The sequence below is a fragment of the Leopardus geoffroyi genome, chromosome C3 (genome assembly GCF_018350155.1).
Source record: "Leopardus geoffroyi isolate Oge1 chromosome C3, O.geoffroyi_Oge1_pat1.0, whole genome shotgun sequence".
Lineage (NCBI taxonomy): Eukaryota > Metazoa > Chordata > Mammalia > Carnivora > Felidae > Leopardus > Leopardus geoffroyi.
In genome coordinates, this window is record NC_059338.1 from 105260260 (window position 1) to 105274802 (window position 14543).

The following is a 14543-nucleotide window of genomic DNA, read 5'->3' on the forward strand; positions in this document are numbered from 1 at the left end:
CTTAATACAAGCAAACGACCAAGTCGCAAGCGGCTGTCATCATCAGAACATGACTCAGAATTGTTAAATGCCGATCGCAAACCAGCACCTTTTGGCTAATAATAAGGATTATAGTTAATGTGCTAGTTAGCGTTAGGCGACCACTCTGGTGAAGAGGTTTGAGGAATGGAAAATGTCAGGCTGCCCTGGGGATCCAGCTGAGGTCGATCTAAGTATCGTTTCTAGTTCAATGCCTGTACGCTCCTTGGGACAGGCAGTCACCCTAAGTCCTGGACTACCAGTTTCTGAACTTTACATTTTCTGAAACACAGATTTGTGTGAGTCACACCCTCATGTGCCTTTCTGCTGTGTCTGCGGTCGGCTGTTTCCATCCTACCCACGGCCATCCCTACCCCCTCTGCTCTCGTGGCAGCTGTCCAGGACTTGCTCTCCTCACTCTGCTTCCACCTGGCCTTCCTCCACATGCCCACTCCCCGCTCCCTGCCCCCACGCTGCTGAAACTGAGGTCTCGAAGGTTACCAGTGACATTCTTATCACCACATCCAGAGTTTAGCCTTATCTTCCTGGACCTTGCTCTATTAATCATCATTCTCTCCGTATCTCCAGGCACCTATCTTTCAGTCTATAAATGTTCTCCAATCTCCAGCAGCCTTAAAAAATAATGAAAATTAATAACCTTGGCCTCATGTCGCTCTCCAGCAACTGCCACATTTCTGGAACTCCAGCTTTCTAGTGGTCAAAAGTTTGGATTCTGGAAACTTTAGCTCCCAGTTCTGCCATCTCTAGCTGTAGGATCTTTTGTTTAACTTTCTAGTGCTTCAGTTTCCTCCTCTGTAAAATAAGGCTATGGATAATACCTGCTTTTTAGGTTGTTCTAGGAATTAATGCATCAACACAGAACCTTGTCATACAGAACGTGGTCAATAAATGTTAACTATTATCTAAGCCCTACATTCTCTCTTTCATTCTTCAATGTACCAGAACCTGGCTCAGGGCCTTATGGCTCATGAGATGCTTCTTTGAAAAGGTCACCTGAGGGGCACCTGGGTGGCTCGGTCGGTTAAGCGTCCGACTTTGGCTCAGGTCATGATCTCACGGTCGGTGAGTTCGAGCCCCGCGTCAGGCTCTGTGCTGACAGCTCAGAGCCTGGAGCCTGTTTCGGATTCTGTGTCTCCCTCTCTCTCTGCTCCTCCCCTGTTCATGCTCTGTCTCTCTCTGTCTCAAAAAAATAAATAAACGTTAAAAAAAAAAAAATTAAAAAAAAAAAAAAAGAAAGAAAAGGTCACCTGTGACCTACTACTTGTCAGTGGATGGCCCTCTATTGCATTTGACATTACTGGTTATTTCCTCCTTCCTGAAACCCTCTAGTGCCTCATCTGTTGCCACATCCTGCTGAGTACGTCATCATGCCCTAATTAAACTGAGGGAATACACACATGCACACACACATACACACACTTTCAAGCTTCTGCTCTTGTGCAACTACCAATGCCATCACCATGGAAGGCTCTTCCTCAGTCTAGTCCTCACCTCCAGTCTCAAGCCTGACTTGTCCCCCTTCACGGTCCAGAGCCTTCTCCCCTCATGCCGACTTCCACGTATCCTTCAAGATGCCTCTCAGACCTCACTTCCCCAGGAACGCCTCCTCCTTAATACCCTTCTCCCTCCAAAACTGGGTTAGGTGGCCCTTTCTGGTGCATACAGATCACTCCTGTGCTTCTCACACAGTATTATAATTCTGTTTTCCCAAACGACTGTGAGCTATCTGGCAAAACTATCAGAATCATTTCTTACGCCTTAGTTTCTAGATCCTGATAGGGTGCCAGATACATAGTAGGAAACCAGCCAATGTTTATGGAATTAAATAATCAACTAATTAATGTCAACACCCATGTATATTCCCTGAGGCCTTGGTAGTAGATGCCCAACAACCAGACTTCCTGGGAGTGAAGGGGTTAGAAAGAAGTCAGAGGCAAGGAAAAGAATATATAGGGCTTGAGGATCTTCCCACTTAGTCGGTAGAGCATGCAACTCTTGATCTCAGGCGTTGTAGGTTCAAGTCCCATGTTGGTTGTAGAGATTACTTAAAAATAAAATCTTTCAAAATAAAAAAATAGGGACACCTGGGTGGCTCAGTCCGTTGTGTCTGACTTCAGCTCAAGTCATGATCTCACGGTTTGTGGGTTCAAGCCCTGCATCGAGCTCTGTGCTGACAGCTCAGAGCCCGGAGCCTGCTTTGGATTTTGGATTCTGTGTCTCCTTCTCTCTCTCTACCCCTCCCCCACTCATGCTCTGTGTCTCTGTCTCTCTCTCAAAATAAACATTTAAAAAATTGTTTTAAGTTTTTTTAAATTAAAAATAGATAAGGGGTGCCTGGGTGGCTGAGACTTTGTCTTAGGTCATGATCTCGTGGTTCGTGGGTTCAAGCCCTGAGCTGGGCTCCACACTGACAGTGAGGAGTCTGCTTGGGATTCTCTCTCTCCCTCTCTCTGACTGCTCTCTCTCTCTCAAAAGTAAATAAATAAACTTAAAAGAATAGATAAACGATAGGTAAACTCTCAAAATGGAAAGGCAGCACCCTTTGGAAAGGCTGACTTCACCTTCCTTTAAGCTTTAGGTTCTTGCATACAGTCACTAGCTAAAAGGAACGCAGAAGAAACGTAAAGAAAAGTATATTCCCCTTTTTTTTCTTGTTTCTTTCCAAAAGAGCACATTTAAAACCATAATGCTCTAAAACGTCCAGATACATGCTATTTGTTTTTAATACTAGAAAAAAAAAATGCAAGAGGGAAAAATTTGTTTTCAAAAACTTAGGAGAAATTCAGAACATTCTCTGCAAGCTGATATACATGCCCACAGGCACAGTTTATTACCTCATTTATTATCTGCCTGTGGGCATCTCCCTTGCAAGCCAACTATTAGACCATCAAGCACAGAACCCAAAGAATGTCTGGATATTTAGTACCTTTGTTATCAATGATCTTCCCTCTGACATTAAGGCAGATTCACCTTAAAAGAGAGTCACCATTCCTAGAACTAGTCATCAGCTAACAAGAAGCATTGAGCGTTAATGCTAACAATTAAGTTTTTAAAAATCAAAATGACATCTTTTCTTTTTTTTTTTTTTTAATTTTTTTTTCAACGTTTATTTATTTTTGGGACAGAGAGAGACAGAGCATGAACGGGGGAGGGGCAGAAAGAGAGGGAGACACAGAATCGGAAACAGGCTCCAGGCTCTGAGCCATCAGACCAGAGCCCGACGCGGGGCTCGAACTCACGGACTGCGAGATCGTGACCTGGCTGAAGTCAGACGCTTAACCGACTGCGCCACCCAGGCGCCCCCAAAATGACATCTTTTCAACAGATAGTGCATTCACATGGTTCAGAATTCAAGAGATACAAAAGAGTATACAATAAAATTTTTTTCTACTACTCTGTCCTTTCAGAGTTCTGGTTATACAAAAGAACACATAAATATGTACATTCCCCCCTCCCCCGCCGCTGCCTGCTTTTTGCTATACCCAACTATACATCGGACCTTGCACCTTGCTTTTAGCGGCTAATCTATTCTGGAGGGTGTTCCAAATGAGTGCATAGAGGAGCTTCTCATTTTATTGGTTACATTATATAATGCACCATGATGTGTTTAACCAACTCCCTGCTCACAGACATAGAGGCTGCTTCCAGTGTTTTGATACTCAAACAGGGCCATAAGGAATAACCTTTACAGACATCATTTTCCACGAGTGCCCGAATATCTGTAGCATAAATTCCTGGAAGTGGATTAGCTGAGCCAATGCGGATGTTCATGTGAAACTGTGAACTATTGCCAATGTTCTCTCTGGGAAGGTGGTTGTACCATTTCATCCTTCCACCAGCTTCCTCTTATCTCCACCGACACTGTTAGCTGACTTTCTAAGCTTTGCCAATTGGGAAGGTGATGAATGACAGACATCTCAGTGTAACTCTAGCTTGCATTTTTCTTTTTCCTTTTTGAAAGCTTATTTATTTATTTTGAGGGTGAGCAAAAGTGGGGGAGGGGCAGAGAGAGAGGGAGAGAGAGAGAATCCTAAGCAGGCTCCGCGCTGTCGGCACGGAGCCGGACACAGGACTCGATCCCACAACCGTGAGATCATGACCCGAGCCAAAATTGAGAGTCAGATGTTTAACCAACTGAGCCACCCAGGGGCCTCTGGCTTGCATTTTTCTTAATTTGAGTATGGCTATACTCCCACCCCACCCCTGCTTTTTTTTTTTTTTTTTTTTTTTTTTGCCCTTCCTTTCTTTCCTCCTTTTTCTTTTCTTTTCTCTCTTTTTTTTTTTCTTTTTTGAGTCCTCAAGTACTATTCATACTTTTCTCTCTCAGTATAAACAACAACAATACTAATAGCTAATGCTTATGGGGTGGCTTACCATCTAGGTAATTACCAGCCTAGGATATTACAGGCATCTCATTTACGCCTCTCAACAGTCCTGTTGTTGTAGGTACTATTACTGTCTCCAGTTCACAAATGGGGAAACTGAGGCAGAGAGCGTGGAAGTAGCTTACTCAGGGTCGCAGAGCAATAAATGGTCGTGCCAGGGCTTGAACACAGGCTTCATTGACCACAGTCTGTGTTCCTAGAAACGAGGCAACTTCACCTACTACTCAGCAACCACACAACAAAAACAGAGGCCTTTGGGCACCAACTCCCAGATTCCCTCCCCGAAATTCCACGAAGGTAGCCTACTAATGTTCTCTCACACCCTTACCTCCTTGCAGGTTATGTCTTCTCACGTCCCAGCCTCCTTTCGAGACATGCTCTTCAGAGACCGCACTCTCACACAGACCCAGGGCTCACAGAGATGAGACACAGAGAGGAATGCAGCCACATGCGAGAAGCCATTGGGCATCGGAGCAGACCTCGGTTCACCGATAGCAACCACAGGCCTATGAGTAAGGAAGAAGTAAAGCTCATTAGTTCGACAAACATTTATTGAACATCTATTATGCACCAGGCCCTCGGAAACAGCAGTGAACAAGACAAACCAGGCTCCTGGCCTCATAAAACTTACATTATGATATTGGGCAATAAATAAACAAGGAAAACATTGATGATAACAAACACTGTGCAGAGCCTTAGAACCTTGTCATTTGGTGAAGAGAGGCTACTTTGGGTGCGTGAGTTGGTGAAGGCCTCTCTAGAAGAGGTGCCGGTGACACTCAGAAGCCAATGACGTGAGGGAACCAGCTGGTGTGGTTCAGGGGACGGGCGCTGCAGACAGAAGAGCAGTCAGTGCCAAGGTCCCAAGTCGGGGAGAGGCTGAGCACATCTGCTAAAGGCAGAGGCCGGTTTACCCGGAGCCCAGGGAAAGGAGAAGGGAGGTTCTGTGAGGGATGTAGCCAGCGCCGGCCTCAGGGCTCTGAGGAGCAGGAAAGAACCTGGACTCCACCATGCTCGGTGGGGAGCTAGGAGGTCTTAAACCAGTGTGGGGGGATGGGAGTGTGTGTATGTGTGTGACATAATCTGATTCCATTGTGTTTAAGAACAATCGCTGGCTGCTAGGAGGACAGCAGATAATAGTGAGGCGAGGGAGCAAAGATGGAGATCAGCTGGAGGTCGTTGAAGCGGCTTGGACTGAAGACCGTGAAGGCTTGGACCACAGTAGTGCTTCCCCAACTTTAGGGCATCAGAATCCTCTGGAAGATCCCATCCCCAGAGTTTCCAGTTCTGGAGAGGACCCTTAAGATTTCCGCGTTTCTAACCCAGCTCCCAGGTGGTGCTGACGCTGCTGGTCTGCACATCACACTGTGAGCAGCGTTGGTCTAGACTGGAGATGGACGAAGTGGACGGATTTCAGCATATTTCGGAAGTAGAGCCCACAGGACTTGGTAACGGATTGCACTTGGGGGATGAAGGAAAGAGGAGAATCAAGGATGGCTTTGGGGTTTCGGTTAAGCAACTGAAGAAATGATGCCACCGACAGATGCTGAGAGTAGACAACAAGAGAAGGAGCAGATAGAGGGGGAAAAATCCAGAGTTCTGTGGTGAGCATGTTGTGGGCATGTAGTAATGTCGGTCATGAGGTGGTGACTTCTGGTGTTGGGGCAACTGGTCAGGCCTGGGATGCAATTTAAAGTGACAGGACAGGAGGAGGTAGCCCGGGGAGAGAGTGTAATTGGGGAGGAGAAGCAGCAGAGGACAGAGCCCTGGGCATCCAACATGTAGAGTCAGGATGAGCAGGGGAAGCAGTGGGCAAGCCACATAACTGGAAGCAAGGTGCAGTATGAGAGACCCAGAGAGCAGAGAAGAGCACCCCCTGGGAAAGGAAAAGTAGACCCAGCCAAAGTGGGGGAAGAACACTGTGAGAATCCATAAGTATAACCACATCGAGGTTCTCACGCATCGTGATCAACTGTCAACTCCAAGTGCTTTTCTCCTGGGAAAGTGAAGAGGGCAGAAACCCCAGATATTACAGCTCTGTCTGTCCAGCCAGCTTCACGTCCTGGAGTGGTGGCAGCATTTGAGGGGAGAAAGAAACAGACTGAGTTCTGGGAATTGGGCCTGGAAAGGGGACAAGGGAGGAAGCCACATTGGGATTCAGAAATGACCACGGACGGCTTCTCAGACAGAAGGCCTGTACCATTCTGGAAACTTGCGCACTTTCACCTCGAAGAAATAAGCATCCCTACTCCTCTCCAAGAACAATGAATTCTTCACCCAGTGTTTGTGGGCCCTGGGACTCCCGAGCTGAGTCCTGGCTCCACAGCGGTCTCCTCCCTCGTCTGCATTTTTGATGGCTTCCTCTAGCCTGGCTCCTTCCCCTCAGACTACAATAATGCCACTCCAACCTAAAATAAAGCTCTGTTCCTCCGCCCTTCCTCCCCTGCAGCTACTGCTTTCATTGCTTTTACCCCAAACTTCCTACACCAATGCCCATGCTTCCTCACTTTCTTTCTCGTCTGCACCCCCTGGAATTTGGCTTCTGTCCCTGCCACTGTCTCCAAAGCCACGGCCACCTCCTAACTATCAAACACAGGGCCTGCCCCTCGAGGCCCTTGGCTCTGCAGTGTCAGTGCTGCGTTTCACACAATGATCACCCCTTCCTTCTGGAAACTCTCGCCTCCTTCCCCATTCCACACAAATGCTTTCCTCTCCCTCAGTGTGGCCTTGGGGTCCAGAACCCTCTGAGTTCCACAACTGGTGGTCTGGTCTCCTTCTCTGCCCTCTCCTGGATGATCTCACCCCTATGCTTCCACAATCACATGGTCATGAACTGATGGCTGATGACAGCTTAAACTGGTATTTGCAGCTGCCTATGTGACATTTCCATGTTCTGCAGCCATACTGGAGACATCCAAAGCAAAACTGAGACCCACTGTTCGCACTTGATAAATGTATATACAGTACCTATTTGTTGAATGAACTGTTGTTTTTTTTTTTCCTGGCTCATGCCCATCTCCTTTGTATTAAAGAAAAGGCAATAAGCAATAAAAAAAGACAAACACCTCTTCCCCTTCTGTCTGCCTTAATGGAATAACCTCACATCCTCCTCTCTCACTACATCTAATTGGTCACCCAGCCTTGTAGAGTCTATCTCCAAAATGTTTCCGAAATCTTCCTTCTTTTTCTCTGTTCCTCCTCCGAGACTGATATCCTTTTTTCACCTGACCAACAGTAGCCTAACTCGGTGGTTCTCAAAGCTGGCTACACATTGGAATCACCTAGAAGATTTAAAAAATCCCGATGCCCAGGCTCATGTAGACCAATTAAATCAGAATGTCTGAGGGGTGAAGTTGGAGCACTGGTATTTCTAAAAATTTCCACAACTGATTACAGTAGGCAGTCAGATTTGAGAACTACAGATTGTTCCTCTCTCTAGTATCCAGTGCTTCCCTCCAAAAAAAAAAAAAAAAAAAAAAAAAAGAAAGAAAGAAAGAAAGAAAAAAAGAAAAAAAAAATCATCTTTTCTAAAATGTCAGGATTTTTATCTTGGAATCTAATTTAAGAGGATCTGTGAACTCCATTAAATTATACCCAAAATATTGTGTGTAGGGAGATGATTCATCCATTCTCCAGGAAGTCTGATTCCAAAAAGTTAAAGAAATACTAGCTGGAGGAAAGTTAACAGTTACTCAACACTTACTGTGTGTTCAGCACTTTACATACACGAGCTTATTAATACTCAAAACTAACCCATAAGTATGAGTATTACCTCCATTTTACAGGTGATGGTTAAGTAACTTCCCCAACGCAGCAAGCCACGGGAGTCTGGATTTCTAGCCAACTAGATCTATTCTTTACCTCTCTGAATGGCAGGACTAATCCGGACCCAGCAGTAGGGCAAACAAGGCCCTCCTCCATCTGCCTAATCAAATGTGTCCCTCCTCCCTTTTCCACGCTCCAGCCACCCACTTCTCTCCACTCTCTGTAGAAATCAGGTAGTCTGTGCCTCTGTCCCCCACACATGCTGTGACCACTCTCTAGAATGTCCTCCCTGCACTTCCCTGCCAGGCGGAACCCTACTTATGCTTCAGGACTCAACAAAAGCATCCCCTCCAATTCTTTGAATCCTTCTCTTCCCCACCCTGCTTTCCCCGAAACCATCCGTTATGGTACCGTTAGCATCAGATGATGGAGGGTAGTGTTCGCATCTTTCCCCTGACAGGTGGAATTCTTTGAGAGAAGCACCTGTGTCTTGTTCATCTGTGGCTCCCCAACATCTCACAGCACCCTGGCCCATAGGAGGGGCTCAGTGAATATTTGTTGAAAATAATAAACTTTAATTGTATGAGGACCTGGGTTTGATCCCCAGTACCTCCACCAAATAAAAAAATAATAAATAAATTAATTAATAAATTAATAAAATAATGTAAGTGTGCTTTCTACTTACTAGGGAGTACCCGTGTTCTAAAGTAGGAAGAGTAGGCCTTTGTCTTGTGAGAATGACGTTTAGGATGTTCTTATGTTGCCAAGATGTCCCTACCGATCTCATAGGGTTATTGTTAAGATTAGATGAAATAATTATTTAAAAGCACTCTGCATTGTTAAGCACACTATGAAAATGAAGGCCCGGGTATTAACTAACTCTCTGCTCACGTCCAGTGGCTAACGGGCCATTATGAATGTCAGGAAATGTAAATTTAACAGGCACCAGCTACATGCCTTAAAAAAGTGTCTGTCATTGCATTGGCATCTCCCGCTCTGAAACAAACAATTTCCTCACTGCTGTGGCATTCTGCACAGCTGAAAGAGCCACACCAGGAATGCTCCATTGAATTAATACTTTCTTAAAATTGGTTGTGTAAAACATGTCTCAAGTGTCTTGGGAGGTTCAGACAAAGTTGTTTTTACAGGGATGAGAAAAAAGAGAGGCATCAGGAGTGCAGTTATACACACGTCACTATTTGTTCTCCAGTATCCATTCTCCCCTTCTTCCCTAAATTTTAACTGGACATGTGGCCTTCAAGAATAAATACTACATTTCCTAGCCTGCTTTGCAACGAGGCATAGTCCCGGGTGACCACTGGGATCTGAACACAACTGGGATCCAGATCCCAGCCGGGGGATCCGGCCACTGGGATCTGAACACAACTTCCAGGTGCCGCCCTCGAAGTGGCGGCTGGATTCTCCATTTCCTTTCTTCCTCAGCTGGAAAACCGAAGAGACGTCGCTCCCTCGTTGACTAGGGCGAATCGCATAGCCCCTCAGGAAGGCAGGGTGACATGAAAGAAGCCTGCCACCTCGACAAGGTCGAGCTGCGTCCTCGGCCGTGGGCCGCTCACCATGACACCCACGTGACAGAGAAGTAAAGTTCTGTCTTGTCTAAGCCATTGTTACTTTGGGCCCTGCTAGCAGCCAAACTGATATCCTAACAGAGTAACTGATGAAAACCAAGTTACTTAACCTCTAGGGGCCTCAGGTTTGCCATCTGTGTGCTGTAGAAAATAAAATAAGAGTAGAAACAGCAACGGTAGTAATACCTTCCTCATAGGGATAGAGCATGTAAAATGATTAGACCGATGTCTGGCACCTAGTAAGTATTTATAAGTATTAGCTATTATTAACACTGGAGCAGAGTTATTGAATGCCAGTTATATACATGGCATGATAGCCTCTGGCACAGCTGCCCTGTGCCATGTTTCATTGGCATTGAAATATCTGTGTGAGGTTACTAAACACTATTATAATTGGATTTGGTGGGCGTCAAGTTGTATACCATGAGCATCGTACGGTGTAGTTTTGGGGAGGTTTTTTTTGTTGTGGTTTTTAATTTTTTTTAATATTTATTTTTGCGATGGAAGGAGACAGAGCGCAAGTGGGAGAGGGGCAGAGAGAAAGGGAGACACAGAATCCAAAGCAGGCTCCAGGCTCTGAGCCATCAGCACAGAGCCCGACGCGGGGCTCAACCTCACGAACCATGAGATCATGACCCCAGACGAAGTCGGACGCTTAACCAACTGAGCCACCCAGGCGCCCCTGTTTTTTGGTTTTTGTTTTGCACAGCCTGTATACGTAAACTTGCTTAAGTTAAGAAAATCCAGGAGGAGCTTAAAGTTAACCATGAAAGGTACAGACTTGAGAAAATTCGATAATGGGCAGATTTGAAACCTCATTAAAACCAGGATTTGTGTTTATAATAGGAGGCTGAGAGATCACAGGGACAAACTCAACATGTTCAGGACTGATTTCACCTCCCAGGCCCTCCCCAAACTCAGTCCCCCTCCTTTATTATTACAAATTTACCCACCTAACACACTGAAAAGAACCATCTGAAATCAAATACCTCTCCCTGTCCCTAAGACCTCAGGGCTCAGCTGCTTTTGTGCATGAAGGGAGGTGGTGCTCCTCTCAAAGGCACACAGGTTTGCAACCTGCAAGAACTTTCTGGAAGGAAACAGTTAGACCGATAGGCTCTTCTTTTACTTTCAAAGTTAATGTAATATCCCTGATGGCCTTGGGGTGCGGACCGAGGTGGCCTTGGGGTGCAGACCGAGGTGGCCTGAGCTGAGGCCGGCTGGCAGGAAAGAACAGCCAGCAGTGCCCCTCTGCAGGCTCAGGGTCAGAGTGGGGCTCCATTTTGGAAAGCTGACTCTGGGAGCAGTGCCCAGGGCTGATCCCCTGTGGTCTCGCTGCTTAATCTCACGGGTGGGCCCAGGGAAAAATGGCTAATGGTCACTGAAAACGTGGGTCCCCTTGTCTGTGGAGCAGTCGTATCTAAGCATAACACGGGGCTTCTCTCTCCGCAGCCTGAGACTGGAGGCCTCAGGGATGTCTGCTCTTTCCAACGTGTTCAGGGTCTCGCCTGGAATGCCTGGTGCTGGCCAGCATGCATACCTCAATTACTGCAGTAGGCCCAGGCATGGACAGGGCCTGCTGATGAGATAAGGCCTCGTCCTGCTGGATGCCTTTCTGCTTTGGGGCCCTTATACCTTTAGGTGCTGAAACAGCAAAGGAGGAGAAAGGCTTATCAGTAGACATAATGGTAGCCAGGACTGACTCCTTAAGACTGAATGAGGTCTCTTAGGATTCCTAAACTTATTCTAAGAAGGATCCCCAAGAAGGAAAGGAAATAAAAGGAGGAAAGGAAGAATGTATCATCCTCTTTTCTTGGATATACATTGAAAACTATCTCTGGAAGGATACATAAGAAGCTAGAAACAGTGGTTACCTTTCGTGGTAGAATTGAGCGGATGGAGGACAGGTGAGAGGAACACTTCACCGTCTTCTTACACTTTCTTGGTTTTTGAAGCATCTGTAAAACGGAGTCAAAAAATAAAATCGAATACATTAAAATCAGCAAATAAAAACCAGGTCTTCAAATGATTCAGGGAGGTTGGGCAAGGGTGAGATGAGGAAGGAGGGGAAGCAGCAGTTACAGACCCAATTCCTATGCCCGGCTGGGGCTCCCACAGGAGCCCTGTGGGACTCACCTGAATGTAACATAAGTCCAAGATGCAAAGAAATGTGGCCTCAGTTTGGACCTCCCTCTAGTAAAATAGTTACCGTTATTATCTTGCCTCTGCTACCTCTGAACTCGCTCTTAAATTTGGCCTTTCTTTACCTCTCACTTCACAACTCTGACAGGCCTCCAACTGGCTTCCGTGTGCCAAGCATCTAATCCCTCAAATCCATCCACCAAACTTTAAATTCCTTTTTGGGGGGCGCCTGGGTGGCTCAGTCGGCTAGGCAGCCGACTTCGGCTCAGATCATGATCATGCGGTCCGTGAGTTCTAGCCCCGTGTCGGGCTCTGTGCTGACAGCTCAGAGCCTGGAGCCTGCTTCATATTCTGTGTCTCCCTCTCTCTGCCCCTCCCCTGTTCATGCTCTGTCTCTCCCTGTCTCAAAAATAAATAAACGTTAAAAAAAAAAAATTTTTTTTTTTAAATTTCTTTTTGGAAATGAAAACCAGATCGTGCCCCTCCAGCTCCCCTCCATGCTGAATGTCCTTTGCAGTTGCCCACTGAGCATATGATAACCTCTAAATTTCTTCAAACTCTCCCACGCACCCTGCTCTACCCACACGTGGCTGCTGGGAGTTTTCCGAATGGCCCATCCTGCCACACTCTACGACTTCACCTATGCCATTCCTTCACCCTGAAGCCCCTCTTCCTGTTTTGTCACCCCAGAAAGCTCCATTCTTCCATCAGGATTTGGCTCAAATGCCATCTTGTCTGTGACCCATGTTGGCCCCTTTTCTTGCCCCCAACCATGACCTTTCACCCCACAATACTTTGGACACATGCCTATGAACACTGACTTCACTCTATTAGCACTATTTCTACATTTTTTTTTATGCTTTTTTAAAATGGTTATTTATTTTTGAGAGAGAGAGAAAGAGAGACAGAGCATGAGCGGGGGAGGGGCAGAGAGCGAGGGGGACACAGAATCTGAAGCAGGCCCCAGGCTTGGAGCTGTCGGCACAGAGCCCAACGTGGGGCTCAAACTCACGAACGGTGAGATCGTGACCTGAGCTGAAGTCAGACGCTCAACCGACTGAGCCACCCGTCCGCCTGCTCCCCCAATTTTTTTTTTTTATTATTGAAGTATAGTTGACATACAATGTTATATTAGTTTCAGGTGTACAACATAGTGATTTCACAATTTTATCAATGCTCATCATGATAAGTGTGGTTACCGTCTGTCACCATACAACATTATATATTTTTTAAAGATTTTATGTAATCTCTATACCCAATGTGCAGCTCAAACTTAAACCCTGAGGTCGAAAGTCACATGCTCTATTGACTGAGCCAGCCAGGTGCCCCCATCACACAACATTATTACAATATTATTGACTGTATTCCCTATGCTGTACTTTTCTCTTCGTCTTTCTATTTCCAATACACAGAAAAAAAACCTTGGGTTGTAAAAGGATGAACGGTTTGCTTCAAATTAAATCCTCGGGACCGGCCACAGAGAACAACTGCTAAGGTACTCTAAGGTTAAGCTTGCCTTCCAGAATTCTGCAAACTTGGCTCTGTCCCTGTCTAAATAACAATGAAGTTTAAACACTACAATTGGCTCTGTCCCTGACTAAACAATGACTGGAGTTTAAATTGTAGCCAGATAAATCTTTAGCTTACTTTTTTTTTTTTTTTTTTTTTTAATGATTAAGTACTTGAAGGAGATGTGGCCTTATACCAAGGCACAGAGTGGTTTTATGCACTATGTGAATGCTCTGAAAGTCAGGACATGTCACATTTCTTGGTAACAGCATGGTGATACTGTAGCAACAGGTAGGGTCCAATAGCAACCACGTGTGGACAGATTCGCTTTGGGGGAAATCCAAGGAGTAGAGTAGGGGTGTTTTTAGTTCCAGTTAGAGAGCCAAGTGTAGTTTTCACATGGTACTCCTCTCTGCAGGGTAGGTGAGGTGAATGCTAATGGAATTATAAACTGCTGGATGATTAAACCCCACAGAACTTTTTGCATTACACTTTTGTTGTGTGATTTTTGTTTTGTTTTGTTTTGTACTCCGGTAAAATAGACATAACATAATTTACCACTTTATCCATTTCATGAGTAGAGTTCAAGGGCATTGAGTACATTTACAATGTTGCATAAGCACTACCCATTTTCACAACTTGTGCGTTATTCGAAACAGAGACTTTGCCCCCCGCTAAATTTCTCATTTACCCCCTTCCCTCCAGTTCCTGATAACCTCCATTCTACTTTCTCTTTCTATGAATTTGCCTACTCTAGGTGCCTCATACAAGTACAACCAAACAATATCTGTCCTTTTGTGTTTGGCTTATTTTATGGAGCATGATGTTTTTAATGTTCGTCCATGTTGCAGCAGGTACCAGACCATCATTCCTTTTTATGGCCGAATTTCATCGTGTGGATATACCACACTTTGTTCCTCTTGTCACCCATCGATAGACATTTCGGTTGTTGCCACCTTTTAGCTATTGTGAATAATGCTGCGACGGACAATGGTGTACCTTTTGAGGCCTTGCTTTTAATTCTTTTGGGTATATACTCAGAGGTGGAATTGCTGTATCATCTGGTAACTCTATGTTTAACTTTTAGAGGAACCGCCAAACTGTTTTCTACGGC

The 14543-nt window shown here is 45.6% G+C and overlaps 1 long non-coding RNA gene across 1 annotated transcript in view; it reads right to left on the reverse strand.

The window, feature by feature from the left end:
- Window positions 1–14543, reverse strand: part of LOC123585635 — a 73767-nt gene that overhangs the window by 30282 nt on the left and 28942 nt on the right. The window contains exons 3-4 of the long non-coding RNA XR_006706326.1: window positions 11653–11736; window positions 4753–4930 (exon numbers count right to left, since the gene is read on the reverse strand). This is a non-coding gene — a long non-coding RNA (uncharacterized LOC123585635). The remainder of the gene's footprint in view (window positions 1–4752; window positions 4931–11652; window positions 11737–14543) is intronic.